General features: G+C 49.1%; 1 protein-coding gene across 1 annotated transcript in view; it reads left to right on the top strand.

Moving 5' to 3' along the window:
- The window catches only part of LOC144162493 (uncharacterized), a 520233-nt gene that overhangs the window by 89665 nt on the left and 406843 nt on the right, over positions 1-23725 (top strand). The window contains exon 2 of the mRNA XM_077693052.1: positions 4230-4328. The gene's annotated coding sequence lies outside the window, so the exon portion shown is untranslated. The remainder of the gene's footprint in view (positions 1-4229; positions 4329-23725) is intronic.

The following is a 23725-nucleotide window of genomic DNA, read 5'->3' on the forward strand; positions in this document are numbered from 1 at the left end:
TCTTTATACCCTCGCTGTGTACAGCTTGTACAGCTTGCACGCGGTTGGAGGGGGGAGGGGGTGTTTCGCTCCCCCGACCCGAGCTCTTGCGCCGACTTCGTGTTGTCTCGATCGCATAACCGAAATGTGATTGGCTCCTCCGCGTCGCGCGGTGGTGGAGGTGGAGGGAGAAAAGGGTTCGGCGTGTGGCAACGTTCATTTACGACGACAAACCAACGTTAACGACGCCGTCCCGTTGTGCCGGGTAACGAAGAGAGGGTCATTTCGGTATAGCGAGTATATATATGTGTTCGGCCGCGTCCTTTCGCGAGCGCTGCTCTCATCAGTTAGGAAGGGAATAAATCGACGCGGCGGATGCCAGCCAGTTGGGGCGAGCAGCCGCGGGGGGAGCCGCCATGCTTGCTACCTGCCAGACATCTGTTGCGCATAATCGCCCGATAAATACGTATCCGCTGGAACCTCGCGTGCGGGCGTGCTTCGCGCCGGATAGTTAAGGCTTTGTGCTGCTGCGTCTAGTGTCGCAGGTTCGGCGTACGCGGGCGCTACTGCTGTGTTACTCTGCCGGAGGCTAAATGCGGAGGCGTCTGCGTCGACGTCCAGTGAGCGTCCGTTCAGCCTTCTTACGCACTTGACATGGCTTTGTTGAGGTGGAATAATGATGTACCGTGCTGTATGGTTACTGGTCGACAACCCGCTCAGCGCGTTTAGTTAAAGAATAAAGAAAGAAGCAAATATTACTTGAATTGGTACGCAGTGCCCAATAAAAGCTGCCTCCCATTATACCCTGGAACATTCTTACGCGACGCGCGCTTCGTTTCTTGGATGGGCTGTAGCTGGGTCGTATTCGTCACCCGTGGGGACGGGGAGCGCGTCCTCCACACTTTAGCCAGAAGTGCTGTGGGGAAAGGGACGACGACGACGACGATGATGATGATGATGATACTACCGGGATGGTGTGAGTCCCACTTGAAGCATAAATTTGCAAAGAAAAATGCTTCGAACTGCGACCACAACGAATGTGGCCATTTGGCCTTAAGTGATATGTACACTTTTTTTTTGTGCTTCTCGTGAAGTGTCAATGGCTGTGAACTAGCCGGGACACTTCTGGCCTGCAACGGCTTTGTTACGTTGCCCAAAGATTGTTTTATGCGAAGCAAAACTGCACCAATATCGACCCAAAAGGTTTGGGAAATAACGTCCATATTCTAAACTTTCAGCTTCTTTGGAAAGTGATTAGGCGGTGGTTATAGCCGCCTCCAGTTCGGCTTTAAAGGAAGGGCTAATTATTTTCTCCTAAAGTAACCGTTTCTAGAAGCATTACTGCGCTGGTTGCACGAACTCTTAGTACGTTTAAGTTGATGTTCTGGAAGAAATCGGCGCTTACAGGCTGGTCAAATCCAGCTGTCTTATAGGTATAGCAGTTCTGAAAAGAAAAATATCCCCAGGTAATACATTTACAATTGCTGCGAGGCGAATGCCGCAGAAATTTACGGAAACACTGACACCTAGAAAATGATATTCAAGAACTTGCTCAGTGGGGGAGGACTAGTTGTTAATGAAAAATTTGATGTTCCTTGTCAGAAATAAATTCTTTCCACCAGCACGCATCCGTAAACTTAGAGTTCGTGGTTCGATTGTCAGTTAAATCTTCTTAAAAATAATTAAAAGTGCGCCAATGAAATAGCCTCCCGGTCTGACAACCTTGCGCGTTGTGTTGAATATGTACAGGCTACACTTCTATCCAAGTCTGGTGCGAGTAACATAATAAAAGGGCCGCCGCGGTGGCTCAGTGGCTAAGGCGTTGTGCTGCTGAGCACGAGGTCGCGGGTTCGATTCCCGGCCGCGGCGGCCGCTTTTCTGATGGAGGCGAAAAGCAAAAACGCCCGTGTGTATGAGATTTCGGCGCACGATAAAGATCCCCAGGTGGTCAAAATTAATCCGGAGCCCTCCACTACGGCGCGCCTCATCGCCTGCGTTGCGTCGGCGCGTTAAACCCCCCGATCAATCAATCATAATAAAAGGGCATTGTCTACCCCAATACATGGCCGCATATATCAAAAACTGGTCCCACGCAGTGCTGGAAAATTGCAAATGCCTTCTAAATCTAGTCCCAGCTCTTTTTGACGGAGAAAAACCCTTCTCCATATTTGAAAGAGATAATAAACTAAACACCGTAAACATTTCTCCGAAATAATGTTTACGACCGAAACCGTGCCCCCGAAGTTGCATACTATTAATCGCCTATAGCTCGTTAGCATGCGGGACTTAGTCCTGTCGGCTAACGGTGTTTTGAAAGCAACTGAGGGTCTGAAAACTAGCGTAGCCCCCGCACCCTCTCTGACGATAAATATCTGCTAAACTGGTAGTGCTTAGCCTTTATTTATATGCAAATCATTTTAATAATCGCTGCAGTAGCAATTGTGCCTGAGTCTTATACGTTTTGTCCGCAATGACTTTGTGAACTACTACTACGCCCTTAGCTTCTACATCCCGTGAACTACTTTCCCTATTCTTTACACTAACAACACGCCGTTCCCCACACTAAATTGATGAATTATTGAAAAACCTCCTGGCTTTCAATGCGAATAACCATGTTAATCTCAGCCTTTCTAATTCGTCCGAGACAAACGTTTTCACCTCCCAGCACGGACCATAACCATAACAGGGAGATGCGGTTTTTACAGATATTTTTTTCAAGGCGATTTACGCGGAGGTGTGCCATAAAACCTTAGTAAACACACTTCAAGGATTCCGAATGAATGATAATGTAGTTGGTTAGATTAAAGGATTTTTTGGAGAACAGACCCCCCCTCCCCCATATATAATTGTTTGCGATGCTAAGTAACGTTCGATTTCTTTCAAATCAGGCGTGCCTCAAGGCCCCGCCTTGTGACCTATTCTTGTTTTATTTACAATAATTACTTCCTCGATTCGAGTTCACCCAGCTTCCTTATTTATGCTGATGACTGTCGAGACGAAAATAAAAATGACTTCCGTGCATTAAAAGGAGACATTGTCGCTCCAAGTGATGGGGAAAAAAATTGGGCTCGCAAAAGTATTTTCAGTCAATTACCAAGTAAGGTCATGTCATTTCCTAACCGTCGCAAGTCCCGCTCAGCCGTTAACTATACCCCAGAATCGTTGAACACGTACAGTGATCGCCTTCGCTCCATTTCAATCGCCTTCTACGCCACTCTTTATTCATTTTTCCGTGCTTCCAATTAATCATTTATTCACTCTAAAGTTATCTATATTGATGTACCGCCTTATTTATCATCGTCTATGTATTTCAGGGCTATCCACGCAACATCTTGTCAATACTAATAACACCAGATTTTCAGCCTGTCACAATTTCCTTCTCCCTAAAGTGCGTGCCAATTATGGAAAACTAACTCTTAAATTTACAGGTGTATCCGTCTGGAACAACATACCACTTGAAATAAAGTTATGTTCCACATTCTATTCGTTTCGCAAACTCTTTAAAGAGTACCTGATCACAAAACGTGTTGTTTGCTAAACTCTACCATCGTGCCATGCTTCTAATTTATACCATGTTAGTAGCTCTTTTACTTACCATACCACGTGCTGTTACACGGAAAGTTTCTTGCCTTGTTGCTATGAAATGTTACCCATTCTTTGTTTAATTCGTACAAAGTGTTTTCACTGCTTGCTGCACTTTTATTGCACTACACTTATTCTCTAACGGAGGTCCCCCCGACAGTTTTCTAACTTTGGGACCTCCTCTGTACTGTAACATTTTATTCATGTAAATGTACACATTCCTGAAATAAAGTTTGATTGATTGATTGATTGATTGATTGATTGATGTATTTTTTTTTAATTTTCATTACCATCAAACCCGGTCATTTTGCACTGCTTAACGACCTTAATTCTTTTTGCTCGGCAGAGTCTTGTTTGTGATCTCGTCCTTTTGGGTACGCTTTGTGTTCTTGCATGCCTGCGATTCTTCTCTGCCTTCCTTCATGTAATACGTTATTCAGGTGCACTTAAAGGTGACTGTAAACAAACAAACAAACAAACAAACAAACAAACAAACAAACAAACAAACAAACAAACAAACAAACAAACAAACAAACAAACAAACAAACGAATAAATAAATAAATAAATAAATAAATAAACCATTTAGCGCTGTCGAGTGTTTACATGATGTTGAAGAATCGCTCGCGTGAATTTGCGTCCAGCTGCAGTTCTCGCGAACTTTGCGCAGGCTGGTGTTGGCCGTGCTTGGCCCTTCCCTAGACGTTCGGAGTGCTGCGCAGGATCAAGTTTGGGTCTCCTTCGCGCCCACCCAAAAGTCGCTGTAAAGGTAGGTGGGCTTCTGTGAATTGTTTCCGCGAGAGCGTTAAGACGCTCGTGCTGCAGAAAAGTCGGCGCCGGTGGCAAGACACGGAAGTCCTGATTGGTCGACTGGAGGCGCGGAAAGTTTCCTCCCGTGGCCGGAGGACTCCGCTCAGTGGCGCTGCGCTCCTGACGTCACCGTTCGTTACCGTTCGGCGCCTATAGGTGGTATTCATTCAAAAGTTTATCTGTCAATTTCTTCGCTTGGCAACACTGGAAACGGTCACGGACATGACCCATGCGCCACGGACATGGTACGGCTTGTGCCACTGCGCCCGCACGCCGAAGAAGGAAACAGCAGCGTGCGTCGTCTGCTCCGTTTCAACCTGATTATCAACGGTGGTGTCGACAGAGATGTTGTTAATCGCACTCACATTGGACTCGAGGCGTTCGGTGGGGCCGAGTTTGGAACGTCCAACACAAATGATGTGCTAGCGCGGACAAGTACAGCCATCCCGCGGAGCCCAACGTAATCAGCAACGGCGCACTCGCATGGTTGCCTGCATGCGTGCCTCGCCAGTGAATACAAGCTATAGACGGCCGAGAGAGAACCCGGGTGCAGTGGATGCGGCGGAGTTTTCCAGAGCGTTGTGCTCTTTTGAGTCGTCGTCTCCTACAAATACGGATGGCGCATTTACGTCCGCTTCTTTTTGCATGAGATAGAGAAAGGAAAATAGGCTACTTATTTAGCTTTCAGCGTGTATCGCTTCTTGCAGCACACATAGCACAGGCAATGAGGCGCTTCCCTGAGCGGCTAACCCCCTCCTTCACATTAAAAAAAAGCCCGTAGTTTCGTCGTAGTGTCCGCGCGCACGCAAACATAAAACGCTCACATAACTGCGGGTATTGTGTAGGGCGTGCGCTAATTCTACTTTTAAAGCGAAAGCTTTCTTAGGGGGATCTATGGCGTCCTGTCAAAAACTTATGCATTTCCGCATGGACCGGTTGGTCGACCTAAAAGCTCTTATAAAAAAATTGGCCCCGTATCTGCTCCTGTCATTGGAAATCTCGATTAAATACGACAGTCGCCCGGCGCCCCCGGCAAATAAATGCCTCCCTTCTCTTTCCCGCTCACCTCTCATGCTGTTCCTCACCCGTCTCGTTGCTCCCAAGATAACACGCTAGAAATTTGCTCAGGTCAATTTAAATTTACCGCGTTCGATTGCTACAAGTCCGGTGCACCGATATCAGCGCTGCCGTATTGCGGAGACGCGCGTGAATCGAGGCACTCAACTACAGCGTTTATAGAACCACGTTACCTTATTCCACGAGCGTTCCAAGCGGAACGTGGAACCTATCTAGTGGAACCTTTCGTTGCTGTTACCGTTTGATTTTTTAAAATGCCGCCAGGTAGCGCGGGCAACAGCAGGCGACGGTTTCTGCTGTTGATATAGTTTTTTGTTTGATTGTTTGACATCGCAAAAACCAAGGATCCGTGTATTTTTTTAACAAAGGAGCACTGCAAATATCATTCATGTATTGTTTTTCTGCCTTATATTAGCGTAATGTCTTGTTATTGCAACAAAAATGTTGACAAGTATGAACATTAACACCGGACGTAGACGTTTAGATTTTGCTGTGACTATATAAGACTAGTGCGCAGTTTCTGTTTCACTTTGGCCGGGTGGCTGAATCGAGTCACAGACAGACAGACAGACCAAAATTTCCGCGTTTAAGTAGCCCAAGAAAGACTATCGTCTTGGAAAATAACAAAAGGTCTTAGGGCTTTCATACTTTGATATAGGACGGCTTAAATTGCTCCAGGAACAACGTCTTACCAGCATGACATATGTGTTTAGAGGTGGAGTCGACTTCAAAAGTATCGGTGTAAGCTAGGTTTCTGCAAGCTGGCGTTCCCACATTGCCCGTCTTGCAGTGAAACATGGCCACCTACGGAGAAAGAATCATCACGGAAAACGGCTCTAACTCTTGTATTATCACAAGTATATCCCAAAACAAGTTACATGAAAATTACCCGCCAAGACAACTCTACATGCGTGGTACCGGGCTTTCATGGTAGCAAAACGTTCCCTTGGAAATCGCGAAAAAGGAACGGTTCTAGATATGAGAGTATAGACGCACCGATCATGAAGAGGGAGAACAATAGTGTACCTTTATCTCATAAACCAGGCATGGGAACACATTTAGATCTATCGTAGACGGGCTTATCTATTGCGTTATAGCGTGTCTTCCTCGTTCTGAGTAAGAGTTGCCACGATTACGATGAACACTGGAGTTTTATTTTGTAGCGTAAGCTACACTGGCCGAGGTTGAGCAGTTTCGCGTGTGCCGTGAAGGGCAGTTCTGCGCTTCGCTTCGAAAGAACTTCGCTGTTAACAAAAACGAGCTGGAAGTCGAATCCGCGAACACCGGGGCGTTATGCACGGTCGGTGCCGAAGTCGGGTGAAATAAGCGAAGTCACCCGACGTTTTGACGAAGGCCGGAGGAGAGAGTTGGTTGACTGCTGCAGTGCCGGTTCGAGAAACGAGTACCGTGCCCTTCACGCGATAATCAATTACCCGCGCTGTTTCTCAGGTAGCCACCTTCCCGGCGCGTTCGATCTTGAACGGGACCGCGCTTGGGTGCAGGGGCACTCGTGACTCCAGCGCCCCGTCCGCGGATACGACAACGAGGGACCTTTATCGCGATTTAAAAGCCGCGAAACTAGATCCTAATTGCATTTGGTATTCGAGCACGAAATAGACTGGTGAGATTCCTGCATTTATTCGCCGTGCGTAATAGGCTTTCGTCGATGCTTGTTCATGTTCGTGTACGAGGTCAGACCTATTTGCGGCGTTCTCCATTTTCCCCCAGTTATTTCTTTTTGATTTTTTTTTGCCAGCTCGCTGCGCTTCTACTTTGGGTGTTTGGATTCTAAATATGAGGAAAGCGTACTGCGCCCCTGTGCGATCTCGTGCGTGTAAGCGAATTTTATGTTGTTGCTTTTAGTGCTGCTGATGATGACGACGATTCTAGCAATGTTGCCTGCATGACAAAGGCTTCTTCCATGACTGCCTTTGAACACGTGAGGAGACGAAATTTTGAGCACTCAGCCCGGAGTGTCAAGGATTCGACAAGAGGCCTTGTTTGTCTTCGTCATTGCGAAGACACGGGGGCAAGAACTGCGGAACCATGGAGGGAGATTAGACTTCGAAGAAGGGAACAAGTCTCAGTCCGGTGCTGATGTATGTATATATATATATATATATATATATATATATATATATATATATATATATATATATATATATATATATATATATATATATATAGAGAGAGAGAGAGAGAGAGAGAGAGAGAGAGAGAGAGAGGGAGGGGAAGAAATGCCGGCAGTCTACAACGCCAAAGAAGGCATAGGGGAATGGTTAGACTATTTTTTTACCGTTAGTGACGTTAGATTATTTTATTATTATTATTATTACGTGAGAAAGAAAAACACGCGCCCAGAGTGGGGACCGAACCCACGCCTTTCGATTAGATCTCGAATGCCTTACCAATTCTCCTTCACTTTCTGGGGTATTTATATTTACTACAACTGTATCTGACGCTTGAGGGTGGTAGCCAGCGCAACTCAGACTACACGGGGAGAAGGGGACCTGCTTTTTCAACCACCGGGGCGTGACGCGAACGTCTACAGCCTGTCATAAGCGGCTAACTGGCGGGATACCCTAGAAAGTGAGGGAGAACACAGTCGCCCTGATAGCCGAATTGGTAAAGCATTCGAGATCTAATCGAAAGGCGTGGGTTCGGTCCCCATTCTGGGCGCGTGTGTTTCTTTCTTTCTTTCTCACGTAATAATAATAATAAAAAGAATAATGTAACGTCACTAACGGTAAAAAATAGCCTAACCATTCCCCTATGCCTTCTTTGGCGTTGTAGACTGCCGGCATTTCTTAAGAAAAACTTCGAACAAGGTAAAAGCACGACTGTGGCCTACGTTTCAGGAACGAGAACTTGCTTTCGTTCTCTGTGCTGAAACGTAGGCCACAATCGTGCTTTTACCTTGTTCGAAGTTTTTCTTCTCTTGTATATATATATATATATATATATATATATATATATATATATATATATATCTGCTGCGCCGACGCTTCTAGAGCGGCCGGTCGCACTCTTCCCGTCACAACCGGCGGCGGTTTCGTTGGGAGAGATGGCAACACTGCAAGCCAGAAACAAAATGGCCCCCGAACGCTTTCGGGTGCACGAAGTGGCGGTACTCTTAAGGGTATCTTATTTAGTGACGCTAAGTTCGCCCGCCCAACAACATCAACGGACCGCGACCCCACTTTCCCCAAAGCGCGGGAAACAAAATGGCCGAGCACTTTTCGCCCACAATGAAGGTGTGCCCGAAAAAAAAAAAAAAAAAAAATATATATATATATATATATATATATATATATATATATATATATATATATATATATATATATATATATATATATATATATATATATATATATATATATATATATATATATATATATATATATATATATATATATATATATATATATATATATATATATATATATATATATATATATATATTCGCCGCCGGTCCCGAGGGGCTCCGTCATTCCGTGGTGGAAGAAGCGGCGCGCGTGTGATCTCTGCACGCGTCGCGTGATTGGCGGTATCCCGTCGTCGGCGGTGCGAAAATAAAGTGGATTCGAGATGTCGATATGCGGTTTCACGTCGTTTCTCTTGTTTTTCGGCGGGGCTCGCTTCCGGCGCCCAGAAATGTGCAGCGACTCGCGCACTACCGGTGTCATCATCACATCCCGTCATTGTTGAGTGCGGGGGCGCGCGGCCGCGTATAACTACGCACTATACGGGGCAACGGATGAGAGAAAAATGCAGTAGAAACAGAGAAAGGACCGCCATACAAGCGTAGGTGAGATGTGCAAGAGATTGAATGCTGCGCGTTTCCTGTTTATCACGTCGCTTAGAAAACGCCACGGGCGTGTTGAACGAAATGGTGAATTAACGTCATTGGTCTAAGTCGAGGTGCTGGTGTTGAAAAACGCGCCCGAAAAAGAAAGTTTTCTTTTTTAAATTTTGTTTCCCGGTAGGATTTATGTTATGCCTTTGACGAAGATGTAAACTTTAATATCTGATAACCTTAACTTTCCGTCGTGGTATTACCTATCGCAGGTACTATTGTTCTTGATAACAGCATGTGATGAACTGACTCTTGGGGCTCGAGCGGGAAACTTCTTTGTGCGTACGTATATGTATGTACGTTCAGTGCGAAAGGCACAACCACAACTTTATCCCACCCCTTTAATACAACAATACAACTTTGTTGGGTTAGCAACAACTTGCCTTTGGTAACTCACTCAGCTGTATTACAGCCACGAATGACATTTTCTTAAGCGGAAAAACGCGAGTTATTAAAAAAAGTTGAAATTTCGCGCTACAGTGACGTAATATGCAGGAGTAACGTAAAATGGGCCAGTGCTAAAACCATGCTTATCAGCGTGCTAACTGCACGTTTGTTGGTTGTGGCTTACTTAGTGCGACGGCCGCCAATTGCACAAACAAGATTCCGTGACGTCACAGAGATTTTCGTGTGACGTCACCGAATCGTGTTTGTGACGGAGAATGTCTGGGGAGCCGCCACTGCTTGTGGAGTTCTCTTTAATCTCTCGATTATTTGATTGAAGTTTGCGATAAAATTGGCATCATTTTCATTAGGACAAAGCAGTCTTTGTCCCGATAAACGAAATTTGTCCGGATAAACGGGAGAAACAAGTAAACGAAATTTATGTGTTGTCTTCTGGCCCCGTTTAGCTCCCTGTCGTCGTACTGGTCGAGGACGGCAAACGTTGAAGACTGTTAAAGTTTTCTGTTTTTTACGCGTTTTTTTTTTTGCGGAAGTTTGCTATTCAGCATAAGGGGAAATTAAATGCACCGATACACTCCGGATTCCCTAAGGAATCTGACCAGGGGGCCATGATTACGATCAATCCCACTTGTGCCACTTGTATGTATATATAGCTATGACGGTGAAAGTGAGAAAAGTTTATTGAGACGGTAAAGACGTTCGCGCTGCTTTTTTTTTTTTTTGGAAGCCCAAGATTTTTCGTTTTTTTGTGGGTAATTAAGCAAGAAAAATTCTTGCAGACGTTCACTCATGACGCTACATGAAACATCATCTTAACTGAACTATCCGAAACTTCACATTTTTTCACACTTGATCTACAAAAAAAATATCTTTCCACCAGACAAACTTCAAAGAGCGCTTACGTGACCAAAATATTTTTCGAGAATCAGAGTTCTTTGATACAAACTAATTCGTCCAAACAGTAACCAGCCCATTTTTCTGATAGAAAAGGAGATGGTGTTTAGGTCCTTTCGCGTGGCATGACTCTGTATATAAGGCACGGGGTCAAAGAATGGAGGGCTTCAGGACTTCCGTCTAAGATACGACGAATTACGCTCATCTCAATTCGCTAGAGGGCTGCCGGTATCGTACACAAATCTAGAACCTGCTGTTAATTGCTGTAATAGATTTACCTCCGAACTTAGCTGCGTGTACTCTAACAGAAGCGATAAAAAAAATCTTGGAGGTGTATATTTGTGTAACCATGGATCGAAAAAGTGCACAACACCATGCAAAGTATTGATTAATTGATTGTAGGGTTTAATGCGCCGATGCAACGCAGGCGATGAGGCGCGCCGTAGTGGAGGGCTCCGGATTAATTTTGACCACCTGGGGATCTTTAACGTGCCCCGAAATCTCGAACACACGGGCGTTTTTGCTTTTCGCTTCCATCAGAAAAGCGGCCGCCGCGGCCTGGAATCGAACCCACGACCTCGTGCTCTGCAGCACAACGCCACCATGCAAAGTACATGCTTGTCTATCACCGAAGGAGTCTGCCTAACGAAGTTTTTTTTTGGACGCATTTATATAAGGGTGGGCTTTTATACTGCTCGGGCATCTGCGTGCGAAGATGATGGAAGACGTGTATTCCACTGCGACAGCTTTAACACTCATCGCACTCACGTGCACACCCGTCCGCCGTCAGTGCCGATAACACTCACGTCCGGTGCTTGTAGGGGAAGCTTCACTGCAAGTCTATGCATTGCAAGGGAAAGCTGACCTCACCCAAAGGGGCTTCATGAGCTGTGTAAAAAATGTAAGGTACTTCTGTAAGAGCCTTTGAGACAAGAGTTCAGGTTGTTGTTCGTAACTGGAACATACCGATACCGGATATGCCTCCCACGGCAATTGCCCACGAATCTGAATGCCAACCAAGTTCAGCTTTATAGGAGCAAGTTATCGCCGCAACACAGCTGAGCCAAAAAGAGAGGGAAAAAAAAAAGGAAAACGGACACTGAGTCGCGGTGTTCAGGGAATGTGTGGTGGTGTATTTCTGGGTTTGAGCGCACTTGGGAACTCAATTTGAACTCATATCGCGCGTTCAGCAGTGGTTGAGTTGAGCGTTTTTTTTTTCTTTTCTTTTTTTGCTTTACCCCGTACTACATGGTGCGTTTTTCCTTTGCGGACTCGTTAGAGTGAATATCCGCTCTTGCGAAATTCGCAGAGTCTTGTGCATTGAGCGCCAACGTTGCGGTTTCCGCTCATTTGAGAACCACGTTGTTTGCTTAAACTAAATACATCTGTCGCGGGCGAAGTTTATTGTTGTTGAAAAAAGAGAAACGAGCATCTGGCCTTTTGGAGAATGTATTTCAGCCTTCTACGTTCACACGGGGGTGTTCCTACTTGCCGCCGGTCCGGCAGGTCTGCCCCGCAGGAGCGGCTTCCGCACGAAAAATGAAGGAAGCTCACACTAACGCGTACGGCATGAAGGTAGCGAAGCTGTTCGCAACCTTCCCGATCATCACGAAGGAGTAAGTCTACGATTGCAGCCGATTTGCTGCATCTTCGGTGCCGCAATGACATTTACTCCATCATTGTTGTATAAGTGTCAGCTTCCTTAATTTTTTGTGGAAGTGATAATTATTGGACGTCACCTTGGAGGGGCGTACGCTATGACGTGTCTTTCTCGTTCCGAGGTAAGTTGGCACCATCACGGCGAACGCTGGTGTATTTTTTTTTTTCCCATCTTGGCGAATCTCCCTAAGTAGGTATGCTTGGCTTGAAAAGCGTGCGCAGGGGTCGCTGGGTGCTCGCCGCGAGGCACTCACACACGAGCGCTCGCCATTTACTTGGTTTTGTTAACTGCCGAGCGGTCGCCGCGAAGCCCGCGCACGTGTCCGCGCTCGACAATTTCTGAGCATTTTTAAAAATAACGGCGGACACGAAAAATTACGATTCGCTAAACAGCTTCGCTGTTAAAAGTTGGCCGCACGAAACATTAGGAAATTTGCAGCTGTCGTGAAAATAGATCGATCTACCGCACGATTGGTGCCGCATCAGGACATTCTCAGGTTTACGCTCGCCATGCAGACGGGCTTTACACAGATTCGGAGCTTCGCGACCTTTGCCAGGGAGCTGATGAACGTTCAAGGTCAGAGCAAAAAAAATGAGCAGCGGCTTAGCTCGGCTATGCCAGGATATACGTAGCGTGAGCTAAGGTTCAGCTGGTTATTCTTAGCTTTCCCGGTTGTCTAGGATTGGCTGATTATCATGCTTACTGCTGCTAAAAACATTTCCAATCCAATCCAATCCAAATGCAAATTCAATCCAATTCAATCCAATCCAATCCAATCGCGGCGGCGGCTCCGGCGCGCCAGCTGGGCTCCGTGTGACGCCACTGCTCCTCGCGCATGCGCAGCACGGCTCTCCAGGAGCCACGCGAAACTGCTCAACCTCGGCCAGTGTAGCTTACGCTACAAAAATATTACTCTCGGTCTAGAGCAAACTTTAGACCGGCTCGTGTCTCTTTTTGCACGCATCCAGTGTCGCTGCAGGGTCATAGCATCGCTGCTGCGTGTTCACCCAAATGAGCCGCAGTTTATTCAGGCGAGGAGGGGGGAGAATCGGATGTATATTACGGGCACCGCTTGCACTGTACGCGGTGGTGTTCAGGGGGGAGGCGGCTTCCGCTCCCCGAGCGGAATTCGCGCCGGCGCCCGCTGGTTAGAATTGAGGTTTGCGGTGTACGCTCCCAGGAAGGACGAACTGGATCGCCCGCATTGTATGCAAAGCTGACGCCGCGATGCACCTGCGTTCGCCCGTATTCCTCTGATTTTCCCCCCCTCTATCTCCGCACTTCTGTACTGCACCGCCGCTGCGTACTGCTGTGTGTATTTTGTTTCTCGAGAGGGCGTTGGGACGATTTCCAATTGCACGAGCTCGGGGCCAAGCGGCATTCCGACTGGCTGCGTCGTACGGTCGCGTCTCTCATTATAAGCTCTATTACCGCCCTCATTGCGCTTTTATTTTCCTGTTTTTGTTTTGGTTCTGTACGGCGCAGTGTGTCTCTAGCTGCGTTCCTATTTTTTTTTTTTGTTCTCTGCGGTTGTTTGAGTTCATTTGTGAGTCATGCCACACCTTCCGGCCTCTCCACGCGACCGCACCGCCGACGATATTGTAATGCGTTTCAACTGAGCTAATCGCGCCGTTTTGTGACCCCCGGTTCGTCCTCTTTGTTGCGGGTTTTTTTTTGCGATTTCTTTTTTTCTGTCAAGCTTCCAGCTCTCTCGTCGCCAGCAGCGTTATGGGGGGTCTTACCTTGTGTGACGTATCTAAATAAAACTGTAGTGTATTTGCTTGGAGGCCGTATATATTTACTCTGGATGAACAACGAGCTGCTTCTGCAGTGGCATATGGGAAGGACTTCAGCCTTACACTATTGAAAACTGAAGCTGACGAGAAAAAAAAATAATTTCGCTGTATCGGGAGTTTTGTTAAACCGAAAATGGCGAGGAATAGGGGGGGGGGAATTAAACTGGAAGTTATAACGCAGTTTAGGGAAGGGGAACGGACATTTTGTTAAATCGAAAACATTGCAGTGCTAGTGATCATTTCTGAGAAATAAAATGTTGCCCATCGAATCCGGAAATAGTCCGTACCTAGACATTTATAGTGGGCTCCCTGTTTGACGCCGGTTCGCCGTGTCCGTCGCGAATCGCTTACGCTTCCAAGAGGCGCTTGTTCCAATCATAAGCCCAGCTCTACCATATATGCTAACGGCTGGATTCATTCGTTTCGCGTCCGGCAACCACAACGCAACTGCCGCTACTCGAGGCACCGGAGCAGCACGATGGTGATTTTATTTCCACGATCAACGAGATTGCTTTTGACGCTTTAGGATGAACGTCACGGCGGCGCCTGCGAACGATTCCCCCCGCCGGTTTTTTTCGGTACACCACGAAAAAAAAACAAAGAGTAAATGCTATTCCGAGCGTATATATACTGAATAACGAGACCCCCCGTCTAATGAACTGTTGCTGCTGCCTAAAAAGCGCGGGAAAAATGAAGTAAGAATGCGCTCGAGCAAAAGAGAAACTGCTAGAATGGGGCTTCGCGAGGGGAGGTATAGGAAGGTGTGTATGATATATATCGCGCGTCCCGCACGACGTATGTTCGGAGGTGGTCGTACGGAACGGCGTATGCGGCCTTTCGGGCCCGGTCGGTCGGCTCTTGCCTCCCGAAAGCACAGCACGTGTGCCCCCCTCCCCCCGCCCCGCGCATGGTCCTAGTGCCTCTTCCTCGCGCTCCCCTCTCTCCTCCGGAGGATGCTAATTGATACCGAAGCGGCCGGGCTAATAGCGCTGCCAGGGCACGCTTCGTCGGTGTGCGCCCGAGCAGCGTGCGCCACCAGGTCGGGGGGCGCCTGTTTGAGCTTTCAAAAAGGAGGCTCGTTCCCGCGTCGCTGCTTGCTTGCCGAACTCTTTCGCTTTGTTGTACGCGGGGCGTAGAAGCGCGTCCGAAGCCTGCGTAGGTGTACACCTACGAAGGACAGGGCGAGTGGGGAACAGAGACGCATTATCCCTAATTCCCCGCTTCCCTTGTTAGTCTGTATCTGCGTTGAGGAGGGCGGTGAAGTTTTGTTTTTTGGGCGAAAACTGTCCGGATTGGTTGGAGCGGGGAAGTGTTATCTCGTTTCTGCCGGCCCGCGTTATCTGGCGCACTGGTTTGGCAAGTATCTGGGGGTCCGGTGGAGTGGGAGGGAAGGCGATAAACGCACGGCTGAGGACGAAATTCCGCAGATGCTTACGTTACAAAAGAGGTGTACCGTACGCTCAGAGCTGCGGCCGGTGCTCGCACATGCGATAGCATGCGTATGAGTGGTGGAGGGGGAGTCGCTGCGGAGGGGGGTGAAGTTTATTGCTTACTCGCTGACTGCAGCAGCCACGGGTAAGCGCATTAATCGCTGTATGACATCCTTAACCCTCTACAGGGGCTGTTAGGCTACGTGTTGGCTGACACCCTATATCGTTTTTTTGAAGCGAAGCTTTCTGCGACTCGCTTGTGGCGGTGGCGGAGAAAAAACGTACTGCAGGAAAGCCAACTTTACAAATTGGTTTCCTCAAAGGGCACGTGATGTCGATGATGATGATTTTAGTGATGAAACGGGAAGCTTTCTCTTGTACGAACGTAAGCTCCACAATCCAATCAAAGTCCAAATTAACGACAGCTACTCTGCTACTCTCTGTGGGGGTGGGGAAGAGGGAAAAGAGCACAGAGAGAGAGGGTGACACGCATTATGATCGAAATACAGGTGAGGGTTTAACTATATACAAGAATGCCTACACCATGTACAGTGCATGTTTAATACACAAGGACGCGGGTTCGAATCCCGGCTGCGGCGGGCGCTTTTCTGGTGGAGGCGAAAAGCAAAAACTCCCGTGGGTACGATATTTCGGCGCACGTTGAAGATCCCCAGGTGGTCAAAATTAATCCCGAGCCGTCTACTATGGCGCGCCTCATCGCCTGCGTTGCGTCGGCGCGTTAAAACCCGCAATCAATCGATACTGTACTCTATCCCGTTGTGGGCTAGATTGTAGCCCACAATGGGATTGGGCTACAATCTACCTGCCAAACCTATGCTTTTGAATAATGCCAGCACTGCCTTGAAGGCCTTTTTTGGACACTGCGGGTCTGGCCAGGGTCCCAGCAGGACGTCCTCAGACAATGCCCGATTGTCTAACCGGTCCAACGAGGTGGCTAGTTTTTCACGGTGATGCGCGTAGCAAGGACAGTCGCACAGTACATGTCCAATAGTTTCCGGTATTGGACATGATTCACAGTCAGGGCCACTCGCACCATCGATGAGGTGTTGGTATCGATGAGTAAAAGTTACGCTGAGCTGCAGTCGATGGAACAGCGACGAGCAGCTTCGCTGAGTCAAAAGCAACGCGGTGTCAAGATACGCTTGTTGGCGGCGTGCTGTCAGCTGGGGCAAAATGGGTGTTGCAGTGGTGGGAACTCTAGATAAGCTTTTAGCCAGCGCGCGAAGAACGCAAAAGGAGAAGAGAACGGAGGAACGATTTTAACGTGCGTAGTGCGCGCTACAAAGGGAGTTCGTCCTCTATTCGAGGACAGGGCAGCAGCCATTACCGCCAGTTCAGATTGCGCGTGTTAGTTAATCATGGAACAAGCCACGAACAACGGATGTGCTTGGGCCATGTGATAAGATAGAGAGGGTGATGATGTGCCGAGAGTGAGGGAATGGTCATATAGACGAAGAAAGGTGAATGTGCTTTTGTAAAAACTGTTTTTTTGCTCTGCATTGAAGATCTCCTTTGGTTGAGTCAGTGAGCTTGCTTCTGTCTCCTTGGACATTCAAATATGTCCAGATGATGGCATCGTAGGAAGCCGCAGTTGAGTTGATTTTCCTTTCTTTTTTTTTCTTGTTCTAAACAAAAAATCGCAGCCGGAACTCTCTGTTGGGGAATTGTAATATAGTGCGTGTTTGTTTGTTTTTAAGCTGAAGAGAGCGGCTGTGAAATTCCTGTTCGTGCCCTCATGTTCTCTTCTCGACCGTTGCTCGGCGTTTCATAAGCTCTGAAGAGCGTGACTGACCAGGAAAGAAAAATACGCTCTTTCTATTACTACATCGTAGAGAGCCCGCTACTGCATTTTCACGCCTTTATTTTCTTTGAGGAATCGCACTCGCCTGCCCCCCCCCTCCCCCTCCCCCCCCCTTTTTTTTTCCCGCCACCCCACCTCTCCTTCCTACCGTTTTTTTTTATTTTTTATGTTCGTAAACTCGAGTGCCCAGCCAACTTTTCTTTAGCCTGTCTTCGGCGTTCATCCTAAATCATGCCGTTTCCGTCGCCCGCTCAGATCCCATCAGCCGCGCGTCACACTACAAGCCCGAGAGGTTTGGACAGCGCTTATCACTTTCAGTGAGTCATCCAAGTTGCAAATTTAGAGAGAAGCCTCTCGGCGAATCTTTGCCTGACTTCGGCGCAGACGATAAATGGGCACGCGGTACGACAGAGACCCCACGCCAGACAGTTTCGGGCCCTTTTCACTACCTCTCCCCCCCCCCCCCTCTTCCCTCAAAAACCTCATCGCATCGCATCGCAAGGAGGTGGGACATTCGGCGGAAATGCCAATAATGTACTCGGTTTGCTCAGGACAGACGTGGCTTCGTCCTGCAGTGGACACCATGATGATAATGATGATGGTGATGATGGCAGACACATTAGATCCGTCTTACAGCCATTCTTAAGGCACGTAAAGGAGAAGTCAGAAAGGTGAAGGGACACAGTTGCCGACACGGACAGAAGAAACAATGGATGGGGCTGGGATGGGTGGGAGTCCGGGCTGGAAACCAGGGAGGATGGAGAGGAAACAAAAAGTAACGGGCGCGGGGAGGCACGGAGAAAGTGTTGTCCGCCGCAAGGAGAGGGCTATATTGCCGGTCGCATCCGCAGCAGCGCAGCGCGCTATGATTGGCCCTGTTCTTCAGGCCGCTCGGAGTAATCCAATCAGAATTCTGCGCGACTGAGTCGAAATAACCCCCTTGGGTATTATGGCAACGGCCTGGGCGCGCGAGGAGGGACTCGACGGGGAGGGTGAGGCGAAACGCGCGACCGAGAGCGACGGAACAGCAATAAGGAGGCTCAAGACAAAAAGGAGCCGGGGAAGAGAACACAAACGTGCTCGAAACGGAAAGAAGAAATACTTCAGCGAGTGGAGATGATATCCTGTTTCATCACTTTCTTGGGTCCCCCTCTTCTCCTCCCATTCGTCTTGGCTGCTTATACGCTATCCCTGACGAGGCTCTCTTTTTCCCGTGCTCCGTCCAGGTCGCGTTTTCCTCGCCCGCCCTTTCTTCGACCCCCTTCCACGACGTCCGTTGTCTTCTGTGCGACGCGCTGTATACTTCGTTTCGGCGGGGGCGGCGAAGTCGGCCCGTTTCGTTAGGAGCTGGCGACGATAATTACTGTGGATGTCGTCGGCCGTGGGGTTGTCGTTTGCTGGTCTGTTCCTCCCTGCGTGCATTCTCCGTTGGTGGTGCTAAGGTGTATACGCACGTCCCCTCTTCCCGGTAGAGGAGGAGGAGGATATGGGGGCGCCAGATCTACTTGTCAATTATGTCTCTTCTCGAGGAATTAAATTCAAATAAAATACAGGCGGCAAACAGTTGCTCCCTTTCGGAATTGTTCAAACAAAGATACATTGTAAATTGCCGTCGTGAATTTGTGAGTTAAACTCTCATGAGCACATTCCAGTCAGGTGGTTAACGAATTGCGCTGCTAGAGTTGAATACAGTAACGCTTGTGATAACCAAACTCACGGGACCTAAAAGTGACTCCATTAAAAGCGGTACTTCGTTAAAGGCGGGGATGACTTGCGCTTTTTATACTGCGCTTGACATGCGACAAACTTCGAGTAAAGCGATAATTCGAATGACGCAATTTCGTCATGACGGAGGTTCAGTGTACGCTGTATAATCTGGGTTATTCTGAGGGCGAGTGTCGCTGTATTGCGTCCGTGGGCTGCTGTCTTGACGGACAGGCTTTTTTCGTCCGCGCATCGTGCTGGAAGGGAGTGTGTGGGGCTGACGCCGAATTTAAAGGGACCCTGCAACACTTCGGTAAGCGCTTTCACTCTTTCCTTCGCTTCTGGAACCACTGCAAAAGCTATAGTTATCGCCAGCACGGAGCGGCACTGCGTGATTTGCTCGTCGCACCAGATAGGCCTTCCGTTTCTGCTTTGTTTTTGTGCTTTTAAATGCAGACCATTTCTTTAACTCACATGTAGCGTCCGCCGTCCGTCCGCAACAGCTCAGCGCGCAGGTGCGCCCTCTCCCCCACTCCTCCTCTCCCGCATCACGCTACCCTCCTCGCTTTCAACAACAGGTCCACCCCCCCCCCCCTACACTATATAAAAAAATAATAGTTATCGGCGCCTGGTTTCGATCCCACGACCCTGTGGGCGGAACGCGAGGTACATGGTGCTCTTCCCACTGCGCCACAAAAGCTACACAGAATAAAAGGGTATGAACGCGCCTTTATATCCTTGACTCATTCAAACTACGTCAAGAAGCTGCTGATACACGGCAGCAGTTGCATCGATCTCGTCTTCACCAGTTGCTGCAACGCACGACCACTGCTTAAAGACCCCTTAACAGTACACTTTAGCGACCACGAAGCCGTCGTTCTCAGCGTCCAATACAACGACAACAGCAACAAATAAATAAATAACGACTTACAACAACCTACTCCTTGCCTTCACTTCTTGCGTCACACACACAAAAAAAGAAAAATTGGGCCCATCTCTCCACGAGGGGGGACTCGAGTCGCAAAATCACGAAAGTAATAATTAATATATAAAATAAATAATAATAATTAATAGTAATAAGCAATAATAGTTAACACATTCACTACCACCCCACCACCAACCCGCAAACACTAACGTTAACGCAATACACCCACCCCCTACGCGACGCATTTACTCGAGTCCCCCCTCGTGGGGAGATGGGCCCAATTTTTTTTTCTATCGAAAAGCGTTCATTGCTGCAACTGAAGGAAAACCGGTACACAGCCGCTACATGGCCTCAGTGACGTAATTCGAGCCGTCGAAGAACGTCAAGAACACCGGGAAAGAAAGAAAACCCTTCTGAGCGAGTCTACCAAGTTATCTGACGGGCGTAGAGCAGTAATTTTTTGCTGAAGTACTTTGCGTCCCCCTGATCTAAGTACTGCGTGTGTTGGGTGATTAAGTTCTGCAAGCATTTAGGAATTAAAAAAAAAGTTGGAGAAAGTGTCGCAGGGTTCCTTTAACACAACAAAACAGAGTCCGCGTGCTGTTAAAGGGCGTCCGCTGCCGCATCCATAGCTCGCTTCACTCCGCACTCTCCTCAAGAGACGAAGGACCCCGCCGTTTTGCGTGGCCTCCGTCTCTTTCGCCGTCCTAATCGCCGCCGGAGCCTCTTCCGCCATCTAGCGTCGCCGCTAAGAAATCGAGGCCACCGCCGTCGCGTCCTTGTCGTCGGCCTCTCAGTCGCTCGCTGCCACCTCCTCCTCTTCCGTGCTCCTTCGCTTCTTTTTCGGCGCCGGCGTGTTTCGCCGGCGCTGCCGGCGGTGCCCGCACTGCCGAGCCGTTCGCTCTTGATCGCGCGTAGCGCGCCGGCGCGCCAGCTCTTTGTTGAAAAATTGGAATCGGCGATGAGTTTGGCGTGGGCGGGGAGAGTTTTTATAATGAGGGGGCGGAGCAGTGCACCCCCCCCCCCCCTCCAGCTTTCTAACCCTTCCGCGCGTCCCTCTTTCATGGTAGGCAGTCCGGCCTTCGGCCTGGTAGCGCTGAAAAAACTGTGGCTGATTCCTCTGTAATAGGAGTCGGTAAAATACAAAAATACGCTGCGAAATCTGCAGCTGAGCGTGATTTGCGGGTCGGCGGCTGTGTAATGGGTGTGCTTGGCGAGCACCGTCCTGCTGTCGGGTCGCTTCGGCAAAGGTGTACTGGCATCCATTTTATGACGGTTATGACGTCAGTGAAATCTTGGTATATCCCGGTGTAAAACACTTTCGTGTTAAATATAAAACCCGAAAAGGAACAACCCTAAGTATAACGTACTCTTTGGGTCTAAAGGTTGCTTTCCCGCAAGAAGACCCCGTGTACAGGGGTGCACCCTTTACAGGCCGCCTGCTTCGTTGAACGGGCGTCACTTCCGTGACGGATATGACGTCATTGAAATCTTTGTGTATCCGGGAAGAAAACACTTTCGTGTTAAAAAGAAAATCAGAGATCCATTGGCGGATCTTGAAGAATGCTTGAGCATCTGCTACTTCTCCATCGCGAATCGACCCTCGGCCCGATACGCACGCCTTGATCGCGCTTCAAGTGAACGCAACGCGACGTTTCCCGCACGTCCTCCGTACACCGTTCCAACAGTGCTGACCACTCCTCCCGACGGAGCGGTCGCGTTCGCTCGCTTTACCGGTGGCTTTGGCTGCCTGTCGCTCCCTTTGCTGCCTGCCAGTGCCGACATTTCGTCGCTCTAATTTCCATTCCTGCCTCTTTTGGTGTCCGCACTGACTGCGGGCTCGTTCGTGCAACGTGCACAAGCGGTTGAGGGAGTCGCAGGACCCGTCGAGACGGAGGGAGCTGGCGATCCGCGCTTCGACCTGACTTCCCCCTGCCAACGCCGGCACGTTTGCGAAGGCAGCTCTCTCCACTCTCGAAGGCAGGTCTCTCCGCGCGTTCTCGCCACTCTATCGCTCTGTGCTATTCTGTCGCTCGCTCTGGTGACGGATCGGGGCGAAAATTTTGCGGCATTCCCCATCTATCGTGCACGCGAAAATTCCTCGGCCACCTAAGTCTGCTTATGCAGTTTGAGCCGAAAGCCTAGCGATTACAAAGAACTTGTTGAGTGCTGCATCGCGCGTGGGTCTCTTTCTTCTCTTTCTTTGTCTTTTCGCAGGAATTCCAACGACGGACAGACTGACGCTGCAGCTTCTCCAAAGTTGGAGCCCTCCTCCGCGCGCACCTGTTATACTCACGTGCCGCCACGTGCACCTGTCATTGTTGTTGCATTCTGGCAGGGTCCCGGGTTATCGCTGTGGTTAGCGTACTTTGCTGCTGCTCTGGCTACTCTGGTCCAAACCTCACACGAGCCCAATCGATTTTATCTTTACAGCCGCAGCCATTTCGCGACCTTTCGTGCCGACGCCGAAAGGTAGGGACGACGACTAAACTACGGTCGCTTTTCGTGTTTGATGACGCACCTAAGTCTTTCGCATTAATAAAAAAAATCAAAGCCTCTCTCTTAAGAGAAATATTGTTAAAGCGCGAAGCTTTCTGTTATGCAACCTGAGTAAAGTTGTGGGCATCATCTTATCCTTATCCTTAATCCTTTCCATTCAGGAATAGAATAGGACATAATAGAATAACGCTCCGTCGTTATTCTCACTGCTCTCGCGCAGCACCGAACTGCCCTGCCGAGAGACTCTGCCCACAACGGGTTCGAGAGCGAGCCACGACTCTCGCCGCGAGTGTACGTTGTCAGTCACTTCACCGGGAAGCGAGATATTTCATAGTACAGGGGTTTATTACGCGGGAAACCACGATACAAACGCTACACTGCACTACGCACCTAGCCCCTGGGGCATACAGCCGTCAGCGTGTGCCCAGGCCGTAGTCGGGCAGCAGTTAGCGTCCGCCGGCGTTGGCCGGCCGCAACGCTCGCTGACGTAGGGGAAGGGGGCTCTCTATGGCCGCTACACATTTCAAGCCGCTGGACTCGATCGGGCGGCATCGGCGCTCGTCCGCTGACCTCAGACGGCGCAAGCCGTCACATCGCGGACGCGGGGGCAACCCACCAAGAAGTGGAATATGCCCGCGGAGACTCGCCGGGCATCCTAGATAAACGCACTGACGCAAATCGAGGCATGCGCTAATCGACACGGTGGGTGCCGTGACCCACGGAAGTGGGAAACAACGGTCAATGCAAGAAACGGCCAGAGGTGGCCGAAGGGCATTTACGTACCGTGCGATCGCTGCGCGTCCCAAGGGCGGTCTCTCCGGGAGTCTCCTGCGCGCATCCCCCGTCACCTCGTAGGGAGAGGAGGGAGGCGCGCGAGGATCGCCCTCGCCCCACCAAGGAGGAGGACGTCGCTAGCGCCTCCTCGCCCCCATTAAAGGGCCTCCTCGCCCCATTAGGGGGGCTTGGCCCCCACAAAGTTAAAGTCCAAAATCTAAACTGCTTCGACCATGTTGGAATGGCGCAATCGACAATAAAAAATGGACGCTGCTTAGCTCAACTAACCGTGTATATGCAACGCGAAAGCTTGGCTTAGCCTGGTTAAGTCTTGGCTTCACTTGATTAACCTTCGATTTAGCTATAATTATATAATAATCGTCCAAGCCTGCCTTTGCCTACGGTTGTGGTCCCGCCGCCGGCGTATTCCGAGCCGAGCGGCTCGCTCTTCCTTAGTCTCCCGCGCTAGCTTCGCGCGCTTGGAATTCCGGGCCCTCTCCAGAAAAGCAGCTCG

The sequence above is a fragment of the Haemaphysalis longicornis genome, unplaced genomic scaffold, assembly GCF_048455015.1.
Source record: "Haemaphysalis longicornis isolate Haplotype H1 unplaced genomic scaffold, Haemaphysalis longicornis Haplotype H1 scaffold_12, whole genome shotgun sequence".
Taxonomy (NCBI): Eukaryota; Metazoa; Arthropoda; class Arachnida; order Ixodida; family Ixodidae; genus Haemaphysalis; species Haemaphysalis longicornis.